The following is a 16,383-nucleotide window of genomic DNA, read 5'->3' on the forward strand; positions in this document are numbered from 1 at the left end:
TGCTGCATCCTGAACACTGATGGAGGTTTTCGCCACTTCCTCTGACTGAACCAGTAAGCTGTGGCCTTCAACATATGCTGCAGCAGCTGCACCATAAACTGAAATAACTTTGAAGGACAGCTCTGAATCTCTGCCTTTATGAGAAGTCATTCAGGGCTCCTGTGTCCCTGCTTGTTCCTGCCAGAGCCCTCCGGGGCTCAGGATGCACAGCCTCAAAGTGCAAACAACTTCAGAGAAGAGGAATTGAAAAGAAAAGCTAAATCTAATTTTAAAAAGAAACCAACCAAATACACAAATATTTCTTTAGTTTCATATCTAAATTATTTTTGCACGTTTCTTCTGTATTTAAGTACTCCCCTTACTGGGGATGTAAAACTCTGATGAATTCATTGTGTATAAAATCATTTAGGCTTTAAGCACTCTTGTTTTGATATATAGTTTGTTAATAAGGAAAGGGCACATTTTCCCCCTTGGTATTACAGAATTTACACAAGATTTCACATCCAATCCAAAAATACTTGCGGTGTTTCTTTCAAAAGTTGAAGCTGGATAAAGGATATTTTGTCCTTCCAACGACAAGACCTTTCATTAAATGCCGTTACAATTGCAAAGGATCAGCCATCAAAACCCAAGTGTCTTTGTTGGCAGCGCATCCATTGAAACAACTCCTTGAACAGGATATGACATGCGAATGTTTAGTCTGTGGAAAAAAAAGAAAAAAGGCAAAAAAAGCGTCAAATGTCAAAGTGTAGAAATGTCAAAGGTGAAAGAGGAACTGGGTTGTTTGCTGTTAGAAATACCTCCTCTTGCACCACACTGGCCTGTGAGAGCCATGCACGCAGAAGGACCATGGAAGTTCTAGGAAAGGATGAAAAACCTTCCTTTCTTGTGAAATACACTGTTTTCTCAGGGACTATTCCAAATCAGAGTCAGACAGGGAGCAAAAGTGCAAAGCTGTCTGAGGAGAGATGCGTTACCATGTTTTTCTGCCCGTGCACTTTGACGGGAAGGCCCCTGGGACCTGCTGCACGGCGGCTCTGCAGCACGGCAGTGCGAGGGAGAACAGGCTTTGCCGAGCAAAGAGCAAACCCACCGGAGCAGACACTGTGTCGATGCTCTGCCTGCTCCACGGCTTTGGGCAGACTCTAAATTTAAGGGGATAGTTCACTTGTTTCCAATCTCTCCTTTGTTTGTCTAGTCTGAGACACTGAGCAAAAGGCACAGAAAAACGTAATGTGGACAATAAACCTCCTATTCAAAAAAAATTAATACTATGCCTCCAGGGCCTGTGAGGTTTCACACAACTGGACATTAAGTTCTGAAAAATGAGACTGGACAGAGTAAACCAAAATTATCTTCTTTCCAGCTGGACATATTTTACAGCCTGTCAGTCTGCCACATTAAATAGAAGACAGGAAAGACCAGTCGGGATGTGCACCCAAGATGAGATCTTCTTATCATCCCTTTTTTTCCTTTTTCTACTCATAAACCTGGGGACTTTGTTCAGCCAGCCTTTGAAATGTCAGTGCAGGCTGAGTCTGGTTATGAACCAAAACAAGGAGAGGGCTGTTGTGGACAACCGTGCTTGCTTTCTGTGGGACTTGTCGGAAGAAGAGGCATGCTGCATTTTTACTGAAAGGGATGATTAATCATCTAGGAGATACAAACACAAGAGAAAAGAAATAGTATCTGTTGAGACACTTCCAACTGCAAGTCCATCCTGCCCCTCGACCAGCATCTGCCTGGCCTTGTGGGCAGACTCAGCACCCAAAGGTCTCCAGGGCTCTAAAACATGTGAAGCTGCAGGGGAACAGCTGGCACAGAGACAGGCACCTCCTGTGCCACCGCCAAGGCAGCAAGATCCTGCACACTGCCACATTCTTCATAAAATTACAAAAAATGTTAATTTATAGCAAATCCTTCCCAATTAAAGACGATAAAGCTCTGCAGTTAATCAAGCTGATTAAATGAATTAAACTTGTTAAGAACAGTTTTATCAAAACATTTACATTTCTGCTGAGCAGAGATTCATGTGACTTTGAGCTGCAAAGTACACAGTTGCCACGAGAGGACTAAAAAGAGGATTGGGAACATTAACCATGTGAAAAATCAAGTCTACTTCTGCGTCTCCCAGCATTCATTTAAACAAAAGAGCTCCTTGGCCCATTAATTTCATCACTGTGTCAGGTATCTTCTACTTTCTGGAAAGAGAGGCATTGCTTACTCACTGTGGGAGGCGACACATGGGGCCAAAGGTGGGGAATTCATCCCTGCCTTATGAAACATCTCCGAGACAAAGTGCTGCAAGAGGTCCTGGGAGAGCAGCATCCCTCACCCAATCCATGGTGTATCCCCGTGGCATGTGTTCAGGTGAAACAATGGCCTCATCTCCTGGGTCTGAGAGTACCTATAGAAGAAACACAAATGTAAGAGTATACAACACAAACCTTTCCATAGCTGTCTGAAAGATTAAAGTAAAACAGCAGGAGATTTTTTCCTGACATGTAAGTCTGCTCAGCTTCAGTCCCCACAGAGGTGGGTTCAATAAAGGCTTTAGATGCTTAACTTCTTAATTTAGACACTCGTCTTTAGCTGTTACCCAACCGTGGAGAGGTGTACTGCTGACAGCTACTTGAAGTTCCTCCAGCATCCTACATCCTTCAGAAGAGAGCAGAGCAGGTTAGTGGTGACATTCCATTTACCTGTGCCACATCAGGACCCATCAGCAGCGTGTCCTCCCACAGCCTCACTTGATGGGGCTAAGCTGGGAGTAGACAGACCTGTAATGGCTGGACACAGGCTTAGCTGGCATTGAAGGTTTTCTCTGAACTTCTGGAGAGAGGCATTCTTTCACAACACTCCACACCTATTTTAGGATAAAATCCCATGGGGGGGTGGGATGACTGTCTCTCTACTCACTATAGAACAACTCATGATGAAGGGACTTATACTGAATGCCTCACTTCTGGACAGCTCAAATACAATCATGTCCTCAAATATTCCCAGCAACATAAACACCAACTGGATAATAAACCATGGCCAGGAACGGGGTGTCTAACCACACAGCAGCAGGTATGCCTGCTTGCCAAAAGGGCAGTCGTCACAGCTAGTTAGCCCACGTGCATACAGAAGGCAGGTTACTGCAGGCTTCAGATCCTTCTCAAATATTTAGGCCACCTCATTGATGGGTTTTCTTTGCTGCTGCAACGTGCACTGCTCTCCATGGCAGGTAGTTTGAACATTTTAGGTAGCACTGCACCCACAATAATTTCCTACCACATGAGGATTTCAACAGTGAGAGTGCTCAATCCCAACTAAAAAGGCATTAGGAACAGGCCTTCCCCTTTCTTTCAATGAGTACGTTTAGAAGATCTGCAACTTCAGCATTTTGCAGAGTTCTGCTAAGGCAAAGACAAACTTGGCATTGGCACTCCATCTTCTGTGCCATATGCTTCACTCATCTGAGAGTTGTTTTTCCTGCAGGGGAGGGTGGATTAGCACGTATGGAAATTCATTAAAACTATGTTGTTTGGTTCTTTGTGCTGGCCACCATCTCCATTTTAATTTTTATTTCTCATGCCCAGAACAATGTCAAAACAAAGACAACTTCTCCCAAAGCACAATAAATATTCTCAAAAGGAGTGTCTGAAAGGCCATGCTCCTTGGATGAGCCTGTAAAGGTTACAAGTTGTGGCTGGAGTATTTCTAAAGAGGGTGATAGAAATCAAGAGACTGAAAATAAAAGTAAAGCGTGTTAAGAACCCAAATATACTGACATGCCATGTAACTACCTGGGTATTGGCAAAGGTATCATCTGGTTATGTGCAAGCCAATTGCCTGGTTTTGCAACAACAGGTTTCTCAAGTGATGCTTATACTGAGCTACCTATTCCATTTTTCACTGCTTGTCAGATAAATGGCAGCTTTTTTAATGGGAAGACAGACGTTTGATTATTTTAGGTTCAGGGATTCTGGCCAATTCCTTCCCAAAAGTGGTTGGGGTTGAATAGCCAAAGAAAATTCATGCATTTAAACTTAATGATGCTTAAACACTGCAAGTAACAACATCAAAATGGACGGAAGCCTGAGGGGTAGTAGAAATCTCCAAGAAAAGGACTTTTCTGTTCAGACAAACTGCCAGCAGCTCCTGATAGTGACCATTGTGAATGTAATTTCCATGTTCTGCCCTTTAAAAGTATATATTATTTTCAGTTAAAAAGAAGTCTGCATTAATTTTGGGAGTACTGTGATGTTTCTGCACCTAATGGTTTCCAGGTCTCTCCATAGGCTGTAGCAAGCTTTTGTTTATCCATACAAGACAAAGTTTTGAAGAGTTCAGATCTCAAATGCAGAAAAAATAACTCATGACCCACAGGCAGACAGAGTGGGACATTTGGCTCCACAGCTTTGGAGAAGCTTCCGGCTCACTGTGGTTTAACGCAATGGCACTGGGGAGCTACGCTGACAAAGACCTTTTGTTCCCTCCTTTCCCTGTTTATGAGGTTAGGTACAAACCCCATCCTATTTTCAATTCTAATGCCTGCAGAGAAGAAATAGTCAAAAAGGTTTCATAAGAAAGATGAAATCTGCTTAGACATCCTAGTAAATGCTCTTCAGGTAGCGCATGTTTCACAGGTTGGGCTTAGGTGTCATTTGCAGATTAGGTTGAAATTGGGTCTCTTCATGTCCTAATGTACATTGAATATAAAAATGAAATGTCACCTGTGCAAACAGAGTACATATACCATTCTAAAGCTTTTACCTGTCCAAATAACCAGCTCTTAAAACCTCTGCATGAGTTTCAGCAGAATGCATTAGTGCTGAGAATAATAGAGGGCTGAACTTACCCAGAGGAGCCTTGCTCACCATTTTAATGCCACTCCCTTTCCATATAACCAAACTATCAGCCTGCTCAGACCACAGGGAGTGTCCAGTGTGGCTGTGAATGGAGAGGAATCATTTCCCAAGCTGAAGAACTATGAAAATGTAAACCATTTTTTTTTCCTTTTTTAAAACGGTCATTTTGGATGCAGCAATGAGGACGAGTGCATGAGCTTCAGTTTCTAGTTATGATTTCAAACTCACCAAAAAATGTTTCTGAAACGGGAGATTGGGACGGAAAACAGCATCTAACAGCTCCTGCCTAGGACATGGGCAATGCCAGGAAACATTCAGAAAAATAACCCATGGCAGATGCCAAAAGGGGCCTAACAAATGGATAAGAAGCAGTAGCAAACTAGATGCTGGTTTATAAAATGAACTTAGACTGACTTTGACCTGCAGAGAGGTGAAGAACATTGTATCATAGAGGTGAAGGGAGCTGGCTTCTCGCTGCAGGGTGCTGCTGGGCCTGAGCCATCCTCTGAACAGAGAAAGCAACTGCAGGCACTCGTGTGTCAAGGAGACATCATACTGGAAAGAATTCAACAATGAACAACAATCAAGTAACTAAAGGGAAGATTAAATAACTAAATAGTACAGTTTGGATAAGTAAATCCCTAAGAAGAAGATAAAATCATTTGAAGGTGTCAACATCAAGGAGAGAGTGTTTACACAGTTCTAGACAAAGCGTAACAAGAAAGGAAAATAAGTCTTCCTGCAGAAAGGGAAAATGCAGACTGGCCTTAAGAGCTGCTAACCCCCTGATGTTGACCTTCACAGCCCCTTCAACCCCCTACCAAAACCTCCGTTGGTGTAGAGATTATCAGGTGAGCACCCAGGACTGCTCAGAGGCACTATGGCAACATCCTTCTGCAAAGCAACCTGCCACACATGCTGCGCACCAGCAGGGCCAGCATTACCGTCCCCCTGCACCTCCACCTCCTGCAGGGAAACAGAAAACCAAAGCGTTTCTCTCACGCTTTACCATCACTAAAATACATTTGATTCAACAGCAAAACACAAAGTGTCCAGTGACTCTGTAAAATGGCCAGTCCATCCCTGGAGCCTGCAAATGCCACATTACAAGCTCAGGTATTTGCCTGTAGCAATCAGCTAACAGGATGTGTAGTGGCAGGATTTCATGTGCTCATGTACACATGGTGTGGCCATCCACAGAGGCAAAGTTTCTCATTTCCCCCTGTGAGCACTGTCTGCATTTGTTTAACTGTTCCCATTAATGATGGCTCGGTTGAGCTGAAATATACCATGCTGAATGTCTGCCTCAGGCAGACTCTTTTGGTAATTTTTAGCTAAAATAATTCAACTGCCTCCTAGAATAAGATAAGGAAGATATATGTTAGCTTGCTCTGTTCAAATCAAGAGATTAAACATGTCTGTCTTCAGAGGCTGGTACTGATAGAGCCAGGGAAGGGGGATGTGCCTTCCCAAGGGTCCTAAGTTTTCCGATCTGCGGTCAAGTTACAAATTATACAAAGCTTCACTCTGCACCTGCCTCATGGGGGTTTGTTTGAGTTTGGTAGATAATTTAACTGAGGACTCCATCTGTTTTGGCCTTGCTGCAGGCCAGGGACACAGGTGCTGCCTACCATCCCCAATGCCGACGGCTGGAGTCTGCTGTGGCCTGAAGGTGAAGCAGCGATCCTCTTATCCTGCACAGCTGCAATTAGGCAGACAAGGACCTTTCCCCATACAGGACAAGGACCTTTCCCCATACAGCCTCCACTCCCTCGCCGGGAACTGTCTGCCCTGGGCATTAAAAGAGGTAGAGTTGTTGCAGGGAAAAACAAATATTTACATATGCGTTTGATCCTGTAGCTAAAAGCAGCCCTATCGTGATGCCTGTGCAGATGGGACTCAGGTGGCAAGGACAGTGTTAAATCAAGCATTTCTAAGTGCCCAGTGCTTGACCCTACAAGCTTCCCATGCTTTCGATCTACGTCGGGTTTGTGTCATTTCCTTGATTTGCATATGGCAAACCGAAATAAAAATGCAGGAATCCCATCATGTGGCATCATACTGTCTACCTCATGACTCACTGGCAGAACTGGCTCTTATTCTCAGCTGTTAATTCCATCATGCTGGAAAAGAAGAATAACTGGGAATACTGATAGCACAACAACCTCTGCTGAGGGAGCAGGCAGAACTCATTCGCAGCCTGTGCCCATAGCTTCCTCAAATATTTGCTAACAACAGACGACTACTGTGCTGCAGAAATCCCTGGGTTTGCTGTGTCCCAGGTTCTGCAGGACGTATGATCTGGTGAGGAGATAAATTCCCAAATCTGGCTCCTCCTGCCTCTCTTGGTCCTTTCAGCCTGTCTTCTGCTTTGGTACTGCTCCCATGTCTACCTCCACACGTGTCATTAGTTCCTCTCTCCAGGTAGGGTGTCCTCAGCTCTTGTGCTGCAGTAGGTCTCCCTCTCTCCTTCTCTTCCTCCCTCGGCCAGGTCCAGCCCTAGTCAGCATCAGCCTTGCTGAGTGTTTATTTAAGTATAGGCAAAGCAGCACATCCAAGAGTATCTCCAGCACTACAGTGACCCTGCCAGCACAGAAAAACAAGGTCAAAGAGCTGCTGCTCTGCACCTGCAGCAGGAGGCTGCTCTGTGCCGGCCACACCATCATCTGTGATGTAGCCACTAGACTTGAACAAGTTTCCACTGAGCAATGTCTTCAGAAATTCAAATTCTAACTCTTAAGAAGTTTCTATTGAGTGTCTGAGATCTGAGACTTTTTTTTATTTCCTAAGGTTTCTCAGTTCAACTTATTTTTTTCCCCCCATGAAAAACAACCAAAGGTACATTCCTGATATCTGCCAAATTTCAAGCCTCTTCTTCAGAGGCAGAAAGTGCTACAGTTTCTCAACAGCTCACTTCAAGAATGTGTTTGAATATGAAGAGAAAAAAATTGTTTCTCTCATCTCTTTCTTGTAAGCAAGTAAAAACATTTTTTGCTGAAGCTTCCCAGATGTATTCAGCCTGAGACAGATACTCAGAACAGAAAAAAACAGCTAAGCAGTAGACAGATAACGTTTTCAGGGGTTTACAAGCCACTAAATATTTGGTCTTAAATGGACAACCTTAAAAACAGACAGCAGCACCAAGGTCATCAGGTACGTGTAATTTAAACTGATCCTCTGCTGAGTCAAGAGGGGAGATAAACAGAAAATGCATGAATTTCATGGTAATTTCCCCGATTTTGTGACTGCTTTTGTACTTTTTAAGAAGACCATGGTGAAGAGTTTGCATCCTTTGGAGGTGCAGGTGCTCTGCCACAAGCTGCCTGGGCAGAGCTAAATGAGCTTGGTAGGTGACTCTCCCCCAGGATCTCTACTGGCTCTCCATGAGCCCACTCTGGGACCTGGGAATGTATCTCCCCATTTTCCCAGCACTCACAGGCCTCTGGGGAAGGCTACTCATTCTGCAGGGGCACCATGGGGATGCAGGTGACAAATATACCTGTTGCATTGCTCAGTGCTCAGTTGGGAGCCAGACACAGAGTGCTGCTGAGCTGGGTAGGGGAGCAAGGGCCCCAGCTTTTCGGATTTATTGTGCATTTGTGGATTATTTAGAGCCTAGAGTAGTGGGCACCCTCAGTGAAGGGTGCTCTGAAACAAAGGGAAAGCTGTGGGTTCTTGTTATTTCGGAGCAGGTCAGGAAGGTCTCATCACTTCACGATGAGGCTGCGGCACAAACTAATGGAGCCTTGCCTCGCCTCCTCTCCCAGTCGGTCACTCTGCTGAGCATTTCCACCTCTACATCACACACACACAAAGGCGCTCTCTCTCTCTCTGCACAGGGCCATCCCACCAGCAGGCATCATGGCACCATACCCATATCAGGCCACTCTTGCTCAGGAAGCATCAGTGTGATCCTCTGTCACTCCATTTTCAAAGCACAGGCACAACCTATTCCCCATTTGATTATGCAGATACATAATCCCCTCCCCTCCCCTTCCCTTCTCACCTCCCACTCTTTCCCAAGAATGCCCTCAGCGTGCTTGCATCCGCAGCAGAGCCACAGCAGCTGACAAAACACCTCTCTCCCTGTTCCAGGGATGGTTTTGCCTGTGACTGACAAGCAGGCACTGGTGTTTCACAGTGCTGCTCTTCAAACCACTCTTCCATAGACACGCCATGATTCCTGGTCCTTGTGAATGGGAACCTGCTTATTTATTAATTTTTGCTGACAGCAACGGAAAGGAGTAGAAGGGGTATGCTGGGGGGAAGAGAGAAGTATGCTTTAATTCCTGTGCTTTTGATTTTGTCTGAGAAATACAGAAAAGCTGCCCCTACCCAAAGAAGTTGGTGTGACCACTGTCAGGGCAACAAGGGGGTGGTGAACAAGAGGGCCCACGAGCCCAGCAGTACAGTGGCATCTCTATGTGCAAGGAACCCATGCACAAGTTTTCATGTGAATAATTAAAACCCAAGCCTCCTCACTCTTCTCCACTTTCCAATCCCTCCTCCTGTTTTCTATATAATTCCATTTTCCTCTCTCTCGCTTCTTTCCACTCCCATTTTACAGATATTATTGTTCCTTTGGCGAAGAGCATCCCTGTGCTGAGATGATGAGTTTACAAGGCAGAGAGCTGCAGCAAACGCCTCGTGAAGCCCAGCCAGCAGCCCCCAGCCTCCTTCCTCCCCTCCTCAAAGTTCACACGGTTTAGTATGCAAGCTTCCTGCTGCCTGCCCAGCCAGCTCACTATTCACAGGCAAACTGCGCTCCTCCGCTTGGCTCCCAGAGAAGAATAAGTATAAAAAGCCCTGAAAGTCTTGCTGCTGAGCCAGCAGGAAACTCAAACTGCTCTGAGCATGGGAACCAAGAGAACCGCTGTGGCCAGCACAACAGGTATTGTTTGGGAGGAAATCCCAGCAGCAGACATGACTGCCTACACACACACACATATATATATGTATATGCTTAGTGAGGGTTTGGCAAAAGGGAAGGTTGGGGAAGTGTACGAGGACAGAAGAATAGATTAGCAGCTATATCCAAAAAAAGAGTAAGAGAGCTGCTCAGCCAAGAAAAACAGCTGTATCACTAACCAAAGAACTGACCCATTTGCCACACATACAAAGCATGTGGGACCTCAAGTGACGTCTCTGGCCTTGGTCTCTTGACAGGTCTTTCTATGTCCTTGCTTTAGTTTGCATCAGGAGTGAGTTCATGAGGTACATGCCTTGTTTGTCCCACTTGCCATATTTTGGTTTATGTCAGGGAGCAATTTTTTAACTGGATTCCCTTTGAGTGAAAGGAAACCAGGAGATGGACCCCAGAAGCATAACTCCTGCACTCCAACCTCTGATGAGTGTCTGGTCCCTGGGAACCAGAACTGAGGCAGTCTGGTGTAAATCCCCTGACATATCAAGTCCTTGGCACAAAACAGCCACCTCTGTGGATCTGCTTCCTGCTGCACCGCACCAGCTGCTGACATAGGCACGATCTATCTGCAAACATGGTAAATTAGAGTGCAAAAAAGAGAAGGAAGAAGGAAAAGCTCGAATTATGTAACTTCTTTTCTCACCAAAAAATGATTAAAAGCTGTGGTAAAACAGCTCACAAATGTCACATTCACAAGGAGTCATAACAAGAAGTTTGACAAGACAAGGCTTGGTAATCTAGAAGTATTTTAATTATATATCTTACAGTCTTAGAGATATCTTACAGTTAGAGATGCTCTAAAGAAATAAACCTGAGAGCAACAGGTCATCCCATCCAACTCAGCACCTCTTGCAACCATTTCAAAGAGCAGCAGCTGTGAAAATCCCAGATAAGAGAATGTGTGGCCCCAAGTCTCATAACCATAAGGAGATGGCTAGAAGAGCAACAGACATGCCTTGGAAAGCGAAAAAGCATGCAAAACAAGAGGGCCAAACTTTAGGTCAACATGAAGACATCCAAGTGACAGACCATCCTGATGGGATGGATTTTTGTAACCCAAATACTCCAAACTGAACAGCATTATGAATCTTACCGGTCAAATGCCCCACAGTTACATGTAGCCACATTTCTGAACTGCATTAGGATTTTACTCACTACACAGAAAGGGGTTGGCTGTGAAAGTTAGATCCGGACTGAGCTTCAGTGTCCTCAAATGGCTCTTTTTGGGGAAGAAGAGGGGGTCGAGCTGGGGTTGTGTTCTGGCCCCACTCCAGTTATAGAAGCATAATGGAGCAGCATCTGTGCAACTGGTTTCATTCCTTTAATTCGGTTAGGCAGTTTTGGGATAGGAAATGTCAATGCACAGGCTTGTTTTGGATAAACACCAAAAAGCAGTTTGGGAACCTGTCTGAAACAAGCTGATTGTCCAGAGTCTGTGACACCAGTGGAAAATGTGGGTAAGAGCTTACCCCTGCTATTAGCAGCTTCCCTATAATAGGTTTTTTCCTGTGCTATATGGGAGCTCCAGGATACTCAGGACTTCTGCAGTGCTCCTACCTCTGAAAGTCTCAGGAACCTCCTGAGAGAGGGAAGATCTGAACTCTTACCCACTGGGCTCCCAAAAGAAAAGTCCTCCAAAAATAAATGTATCTTCACTCTGTGCTAACTGCCTTAGTGACCCTGGCATGGGTGCTGAGCAGCGATGAAGGCCTGGTCAGCTATTGAGAGCCAAGCAGTAGGAAAGGCAGCTGGTTTGTGCACAGATAACCTGGGATGTTCAGAGCAGCCACATGGAGTCAAGAACGGAAAACATGAACAGTCCTTCGTGGCAGATGGGACAGAGTCACGTGTAGGAGATTTTAGTCAGCAGTGCAAAGCTCAGAGCTTTCCACCAGCATTTCTCCCTGCTACAGCCTTCTGGAAGAAAACAAAGCAGAGTCCCAGGGATCAGCAGCCCCTCAGCTCCCTGGAGCTGCCTGGTTTCCAGCCCGTAGGGTGGTGACATGAAGGAGAGGCTCTTGCTCCTTTCCTCACCTGTCCCCACTCACAGGGAATTAGACTGTAGCACAGCACTCCTGCACAGCAGATGGGCGGCACTGTGAAACACTCCTGCCCCAGGTAGTGTTGCATGCACACTCCACACACAGACAAGTGTGGCTTCCCCTTGCCCTTGAACATGTGTAAGTGTAGTGCTGGTCACAGGGAGCAAACAAGCATCCCAGAGCATCCCAAGTCTCTGTGGGATGAGCAGAGAACAATCCATGCCACTGTAGGAGCAGTGGTCGTTGTGTCATCCATGTCCTTCCATATGAAGCATAGGAACTGAGGGAGCAGGACCTGTGCCAGGTCTGAAAAGATAACTCACCTCCCCAGGGCTCAGGAACAGAGGAAAAGGGGTGAAACCCTCCCGGCAGCAGGCTCCCACACACAGCCTTGGCACCGTGCCTCCCTGTTGACCAGGAAAATTGGCTGCCGTTACGTAGAGCCCCATTCAGTCTCGCAGGCCCATTCAGTGCATCACCCGGTGGGTGGACTGCCAGGGAGCAGGACTTAATAGACTCCGTAAGCACTGCACACATGCTCCCTTGCATTCACTACCCTGGGTGGGACATCCGTCAGCGGCTTCAGGGAGAAAGGACCTGCGTGTTCGCTGGTGTTTGTTACGGGAGTCCAAAGAGAACAAAACTGTAAAGCAAGACAATACTTTTAAGTTGAGGGGGAACATTTCTTCCTCCATTAATTATATCTCGTGCTATTCCTGGCAGTGACCTTCATCAGGAAGGAAAAAAAACCCTGGATTTGTTTTTATATCTTTTATTTGACTTCCTATACTAGAGCCCCTGGCTAGAATGACTCACATTTATATCAGCCATCACATTATACTATATGAGTGCTTCTACCTGTCTTGTCTTCCTCACCATTAAGGTTTGTTAGCATTAAACCACGCAATTTGCAGCTATATTTAAAGATTACCTGCCCCAGTAGCAGTGTCCATAATCCCTTGTTTCATCTTTGGAAGTAATACTGTGAGGACAGCATTTGAGACTGCTGGCAATCTGCCCCAGATGGAAGGGAAATTTTTCTGGTTCTGTGCAGAGAAGTGTTTGCCTGTTGCAGACCAGGCATTTCTTCTCGAATCGTTTACAACAAAATTGCTTATGTCCATCACTGTCCCTGTTACCAGGGATCCTGAGATCCCTGGTGTTATTTCTGCTCCCTGCATGCAATAGACCTGCATGCTGACACCACAGCCCGGGTGAGGCAGTGAGTGTTACCTCTCTGGGTGCAGGGATGACCCTCATGGTTCCTCATCTGTCACTGGCCCAGCCTCCCCTGCCTGACAATTTCAAGGGCTGAGAAGAAACTCCACCAGAGGAGTCTCTGAGACTCACGGCCCTCCCACAGAACTTCCCGTGGAAGGCAGCGGGTTGGTCCTTGGTGTTTCATTTCATTCACACTTGCTTTCTTCCTCTGCTTTACAATCACAGTGCTCACAAAGCATCACCTTTTGCATGAAAAGGGCACTTGCAAGCAGGTTACCTTCCAGACTTCCTTTTTTTTTTTTTTTTAAAAATGGGCATTCAAATTGCAGCAATGGCCTGTCTCCTGCCAGAACTGACACCGTACTGTGCCAGGAGCTGTGTGAGTGTCCAGGAACAGTCTCAAGTAGCCCTCAGCTGCTTCCAGCTGAGAAGTGAAGCAGTCTAAAAGTTAAAAGAAAAATGTCACATTAGATGTTATAACACAGTGACATACCTGAAATAGAGTTTGATTTTCATCCTGCAGAATCCCAAGCAATCCTAGTCAAAATGTAGCCATCCCACAGAGACTGGACGTTTTTGTCTCCCTCACAAATGCTGTTGTTAGGTGTCCATCACTGCTTAGAGACCCTGACCTGCAGTATGAGGATGGAACAAACACTGGCTGCAGTCCATGCAGGGGCCCTTTTCCATCTCTGAGCCGTAGCTCATGGCATGCCAGCTGGGCCAGTGCAGAATGTACCAACCTCTTTTTTTAAACAAAACAGCACCATGAACTTTGGTGTGAAATCAGCTAATTTAAGACAAATTGCAACAAGTGTGACAAACAGCAGGAGGTAAGGAAAACTTAAAGGTTCACACTTCATAAAAGTGGGTTTATTTCACTGACATCCCCAGAAGACATCATAGTTTGGAACTAGCAGAATGTTTTACTCAGCCATTGTTCTTCCTAGTGCAGGTTGACTTGATTTTACATGACACGAGATCTAACCACTTGACATTGTATCCCAGGATTTTAGTTTAAAAAAAAAGGCCCAAGAGAGACACTCTAAATATATATATTCGGCTCTCCAAATAAACAAATAAATGTGACACTCTAAATATATATATTTGGCTCCCCAAATAAACAAACAAACAGACAAACAAATATGACACATGAAAATAGGTAAGATATTTCTTTAATTTTACTGATGATTTCATTACACCATCCGAAATAGGCATGGAATATTTTCAGTGGCTAAAAATTCTCATCCTGAAATAATAGGTATGCATTAACATCCACTGCAAAACCATCTCTAGTGTTGGTAAGCTTTGTTGATAGAGGAGAGGAAGCACACAGGCCCTCCCAGGCAAGCTCTTATTCACAGGTACAAACCTCTTTTCAGTGATGAATGAATCCTTTCAGAAATGCTAATATCAGCATTTACACAAGGTGGCCAATGTAAACAGTGACTGCTGGTTCATGATTCTTTTTGGATCCTTTGCCAACTTACAGATCTTCAGAGTTAGTGTTGAAACAGGCAGCATTTTGTTGGAAAAGAGCAAGAATGCATTTCTGAACCAAAATCTACTGATGGGAATAGATGACACAACAACCTCAAGAAAGGGCTTCCTTGTGAACCCAACCAGTGTGAGAGAGGAGGAGAGACAGTAAGAAGATGGGGATTTTGATGCTTGGATCATATCTCACTTCTTGCATTCCCCCAGGAGATTTAGTGCTACTTCTGAAGGCAGAAGCCAAAAATATGCTTTGATGTATCTTTCATCTAAAGCTATCTATATTGATAAACTATGTTTGTGTGGTTGAAGCACTGAACCAGAGATAGGACTTTTTTTCCCACTTCTACCACAGACTCTTGGTATGTCCTCAGAAAAGCAATGAGGGTTTGTATGTCTGACCCGGGCTTCTCTCACCCAAGCAGAGAAGAGACCACTTTCCCACATGGCAGCATGGAAAAAAAGCTCCGTGCATCACGAGATGGACAGGTCCCACCATCCCAAGTCCTCCTGAAAGCAATGAAAATAAATTGACACTGGTCAGATTCAGGCTGCCCTAAAATTAATCATATGATTCATTAGGAAACAAATCCTTCAGTTTAGAAATTACCAGTAACAGTCTTTTCTTCTGGATTATTTCTCCCACAGATGAGCCAAATAAAGGACCATTTCAAAGGTCGTGATTCATTTCAGTGCAAAGCAACTGGCTTTGCTTTGATAGCAGGGGAATGTGACTTAAATTAGGCCAGCTGACTTTGTCCTGAAGAGGACTACAGCTTCTCACATGATCTGTAGCATAGCCCAGCTGTGGATGTTGACCTCTCTGGCTAAGGTCACAAGACATTCAACTCTGCCCTAGGACATTTGCCCCAATAAAGAGAAAATAGACTGGATGGAAAAGGAGTTTTCAGAAGAAACTGTTGAGAACAGCAATATGATGCCAGAAAAAAAGCACTTCCTCAGGTCATAGGGGATGATCGTCTCTCATAGTGGCACTCTTCTTCCCCAGGTAACTGAGCACTGCTGGATTAAGCTCAGGAGATAAGGGGATGGAGGAGCAAGAAGCAAACTTTTTTGATAAGGGAACACATACAGTAAATAACAGCCCCAAAGGCTCTCTGATGTACTGAAGACATAATTCAGTGTTTTTCTTCCCCAAATCAGGATTTAACGGGAAACAAGTTTCACCCTTTCTAAAGGAGTACTCTACAATAAACTTGTTAAGTTTGGAAAGTACTTTGGGAGCCCTTGGGATGAAAGGCACTCTAGGAATGAAAGCTGATATTTATGATTATTGCTTGAAAGGACCAGAGAGGAACAGTAATGTAAAATATGAACGGCTGCTGGTGCTAAAATACGTATCGTTGACTTGGTGCCAAAAAAGATAGTCCTAGCTCTCAAACCTGGATGATAAGGATTTAGGAGATACAAGAAGTGGAAGAGACTCATGCAAGTAACAGCAAAAGCCAACCTGATTGCAGGGCAAATAGGTGTCTTGTGGGTTTTCCTTTTCTTCCTCCTAAACTGCAGGCCATATGATCTGACCTCTCCCATCCCAGCTCTGCCAGCCAAAACAGATGCCTATTAACCACAGTAAGTACTGCTGGTTTCTACTCCTCTTGAAGGAGGAACCTACAGATCCCTTAGGACATGAGGCGAGAAGAATACCCATCATAAGTGGTCATATGTTATGGATTGGCTTAAGTAGATTCATATCTTATCTCACTCAAAGGACTAAGAGCAGAACCACTTCAGGCTAATGTAAATTAAACTTCTCTATTTTAGAAAGCTATAAGAGAAGAAAATCAGGCTAACACGTTCTGCTCCTGCAAACAGCTACCTGCAT

General features: G+C 44.9%; 1 protein-coding gene across 2 annotated transcripts in view; it reads right to left on the minus strand.

Annotated features, from left to right (window-relative positions):
• Positions 1 to 411: 411 nt before the first annotated feature.
• Positions 412 to 16,383, minus strand: part of TOMM20 (translocase of outer mitochondrial membrane 20) — a 51,157-nt gene continuing 35,185 nt past the window's right edge. Inside the window, exons 6-7 of one of the 2 annotated variants that reach the window (XR_003573202.1) lie at positions 2,225 to 2,407; positions 412 to 700 (exon numbers count right to left, since the gene is read on the minus strand). The gene's annotated coding sequence lies outside the window, so the exon portion shown is untranslated. Of the gene's footprint in view, positions 701 to 2,224; positions 2,408 to 11,949; positions 12,048 to 12,145; positions 12,230 to 16,383 lie in introns of those variants that run through there. The other variant, XR_003573203.1, reaches the window with a different exon arrangement.

This window comes from Empidonax traillii, unplaced genomic scaffold, assembly GCF_003031625.1.
Source record: "Empidonax traillii isolate 1590-97213 ecotype Southwest subspecies unplaced genomic scaffold, ASM303162v1 scaffold773:size403244, whole genome shotgun sequence".
Taxonomy (NCBI): domain Eukaryota; kingdom Metazoa; phylum Chordata; class Aves; order Passeriformes; family Tyrannidae; genus Empidonax; species Empidonax traillii.